The sequence below is a fragment of the Podarcis filfolensis genome, assembly GCF_964270895.1.
Source record: "Podarcis filfolensis genome assembly, chromosome: 5".
Classification (NCBI taxonomy): domain Eukaryota; kingdom Metazoa; phylum Chordata; class Lepidosauria; order Squamata; family Lacertidae; genus Podarcis; species Podarcis filfolensis.
In genome coordinates, this window is record NC_139608.1 from 69,971,706 (window position 1) to 69,975,337 (window position 3,632).

Sequence of the window (3,632 nt, forward strand, 5' to 3'; positions counted from 1 at the left end):
TCAGGATCTGTCCTTCCAGTGAGCACTCAGGGCTGATTTCCTTAAGAATGAATAGGTTTGATCTTCTTGCAGTCCATGGGACTCTCAAGAGTCTCCTCCAACACCATAATTCAAAAGCATCAATTCTTCGGTGATCAGCCTTCTTTATGGTCCAGCTCTCACTTCCATACATCACTACTGGGAAAACCATGGCTTTAACTATACGGACCTTTGTTGGCAAGGTGATGTCTCTGCTTTTTAAGATGCTGTCTAGCTTTGTCATTGCTTTCCTCCCAAGAAGCAGGCGTCTTTTAATTTCGTGGCTGCTGTCACCATCTGCAGTGATCATGGAGCCCAAGAAAGTAAAATCTCTCACTGCCTCCATTTCTTCCCCTTCTATTTGCCAGGAGGTGATGGGACCAGTGGCCATGATCTTTGTTTTTTTGATGTTGAGCTTCAGACCATATTTTGCGCTCTCCTCTTTCACCCTCATTAAGAGGTTCTTTAATTCCTTCTCACTTTCTGCCATCAAAGTTGTGTTATCTGCATATCTGAGGTTGTTGATATTTCTTCCGGCAATCTTAATTCCGGCTTGGGATTCATCCAGTCCAGCCTTTCGCATGATGAATTCTGCATATATGTTAAATAAGCAGGGAGACAATATACAGCCTTGTTGTACTCCTTTCCCAATTTTGAATTCACCAAGAAGATCAGCCTTATTTAACTAAAATGTGTATATCTTGCCTTTCATCACAAGATCTGAGGGTGGGGACCAATTAAATTAAATGAAAACAACACATCCTTTAAGCAAGCATAAGGACTGATAAAAATGATTGACATTATCGCATACAGTGATCTGTATTTTTAATATTGACACAGCCTCCGTTTCTCTTCCCCTTCTGCAAAGCAGAGCACGCCCTCAGTTAACACTAGAGTCAATTATCCTTCAGAGAGGACTTGAGTAATACTTGATATATATTTTAATGATGAAGCAGAGAGGAAGAATCTCATCACAAATTCAGAAAACCAACGTTTTATTGGTAAGTTGGAGTGGCACAAACGTAGTACTACTTATAGCCAGCCATTTCAGAGGATTTGCAGAACTGTGCACACCTAGGCTATGTACTAAACTCCGGGTCCTGATTCTATCTAGCCCAACATAAAAGCTAGAGCACCAGCATATAAAATACGGTGTTGCGCCTTTGATCTGCCTACTTTTAACATTATGGCATCACAGAACTTCCCTGAAGAGGATGAGGGATGCAACGACGCTTATGCAACATGTTTCCCAGTAATGCAATGTCATCTGCTTATATAAAAAGATGGGTGGTAAAATGTGGGTGGCCAAAATTTATACAGATCAGCACTGCTCATAAGTTAAAGAAGCAAAGACACTATTCAATCTCATTATATGTGACTGATGTACAAAGCAATCCTAGACACGCCTGTTCAGAAGCAAGTCCCAATGAATTAAAACAAGGCTTATTCTCAGAAAAGTGGGTATAGGACCACAGCCCCTTGTGCATCCAGAAAAAGCAAATGGTAGAGTCATTTCTGGACTGGAATATGTACTTCTTTAGACTATAAGCAAGGAGGGCTTCAGGTGTCTGGTGTGTTTCCGCATGTAAAAGCTCTCTTCACACAGAAAGCTAGCATGTCAAGGAGAAAGGTTGAATGTTGGAAATTTTCCACCTGTTACACGAGTTTCGCCCTGGGACTTGGAAATAGAGTCCAGGGCATGGCTCACAGGTAGAGCTACTTCAATAAACGGGTTGCAGTGTGGAAAACAGTGTTTGTGTGCAGTATTTTACTTGCTGCAGATGGCACAGGTCATTCAGTGTATGGGGAGGGACAGTCTCAGCTTCGTATATGTCTCCAGTTACAACAGCCTAGTTTTCTGCCATGTAAGCCTGGCTCCCATTGCTTTCTACTTGTATTTCATTTAATTAAATAAATTTATATATCACCGCTCAGTAAATATTTCCAAGGCATCTCGCCGACACAAAACTACGGTATATATTAAAAAACAAAAACGACAATAAACAAAAGGACAGAATTAAAAATGAAAACAACACAGCAGCATAAACCTTCCTATCGAGGCTTGGGAAAATTAATTCATTTCAATTAACTTCCCAGTTACTCCATGATTCTACCATTCAAATACAGAATATAATTGCTGACTCTCTGCTTTCAAGAGTAGCCTGACATACGAAAATGACACAAAGCAAGCAAGCTTGCCCAATCACTCATCATTTTTCCTTATATGAGGAAAAATGTCACCTGCTAAAGTTCCGCGTATCAAGCTGTTATTAAAAGCACAGTAACAAGGGTGGTAAAAAGATGGCAACCCCAGGGCTGAAACTTGTAACAGGAGAGGGAGCATGAATTTTGATCTTCTTTTAAGTTTCTAGTCCTTAAGTATGTGAAGACAGACTTGGAAGTGGGTGGGCAACGTCCAGTTTCTTCATTGTACTTATTAACTGGGTTTGGGGTTTTTTTCTGAAAAGTATCTCAAAGCAACTTGCACACACAAAAATTGCACATAGGTTAAATCCAACCAAAAACTGAAACTAAGCCAACATAGTTATAAACAGCACATTCATCTTTATAAAATGGCAGAACTAACACCCCAATCCACTGAAGGAGGCCACAAATTAATTAAATGTCCAAAGGCCTGACAGAAAAGAAATGTTTTTACCTGGTGCCTAAAGTGAAGGTGCCAGAGGTTTTTAACTGCAGTCCTATATACTTTTACCTCAGAGAAAGCCCCAGCTTGTGTTCACAGGTTGCCTAAAGGTAAAGGTAAAGGAACCCCTGACCATTAGGTCCAGTCGTGACCGACTCTGGGGTTGCTCGCTCATCTCGCTTTACTGGCCGAGTGAGCCGGCGTACAGCTTCCGGGTCATGTGACCAACATGACTAAGCTGCTTCTGGCGAACCAGAGCAGCGCATGGAAACGCCGTTTACCTTCCCTCCGGAGCGGTACCTATTTATCTACTTCAACTTTGACGTGCTTTCGAACTGCTAGGTTGGCAGGAGAAGGGACCGAATGGGAGCTCACCCCATGGCGGGGATACTTCAGAGCAAACAAACATAAGGTTGCACCATTAAGTCTCAAAAGCCGCCATATTAAGAGCCAAGCACATGTCCTAGCGATCAGGGGACACAAGCTGTCCCCACATAACTCTGGGCCACCTCTTGAGTTGCACACTCAGAATAGGTTATCCAACAGCAGCAAATATATTCGCATGCATACAGAATTCATGCTGTCTATCTGTCTATCCCCAATACAGAATTCATGCTGTCTATCTTTCCACATGGCAAGCTCACAGATACAGCGCGGTTAGCAGTTACGGTAACTCCAGAAGGAGATGCTCCCAATAAAAGCCATCGAAACGACTGCCGTTCATAAACCCGGGAGCGAAAACAGCGGGAACATGTTTGCGCGCAGAGTTGGGAGCGAGTCCCGTTGGAAATTACCGCTGCTCCAAATAATGCCGGGAGACCGTACTGTGTAACATGCCGCTTCAGCCTAACATGCCGCGCTTCCTTGGGAGTAAGTCCCAATGGACTTCAGGCGGCTCCCCGAGGAAGCACGCAGAGCAGGAGCGGTTATGAAACAAGATCGCCGACAGTCCCGGCGCCTCGCTAGG

The 3,632-nt window shown here is 43.3% G+C and overlaps 1 long non-coding RNA gene across 2 annotated transcripts in view; it reads right to left on the reverse strand.

The window, feature by feature from the left end:
* Positions 1–3,632, reverse strand: part of LOC310762825 — a 67,602-nt gene that overhangs the window by 63,298 nt on the left and 672 nt on the right. The gene's annotated exons all lie outside the window — the stretch shown is intronic.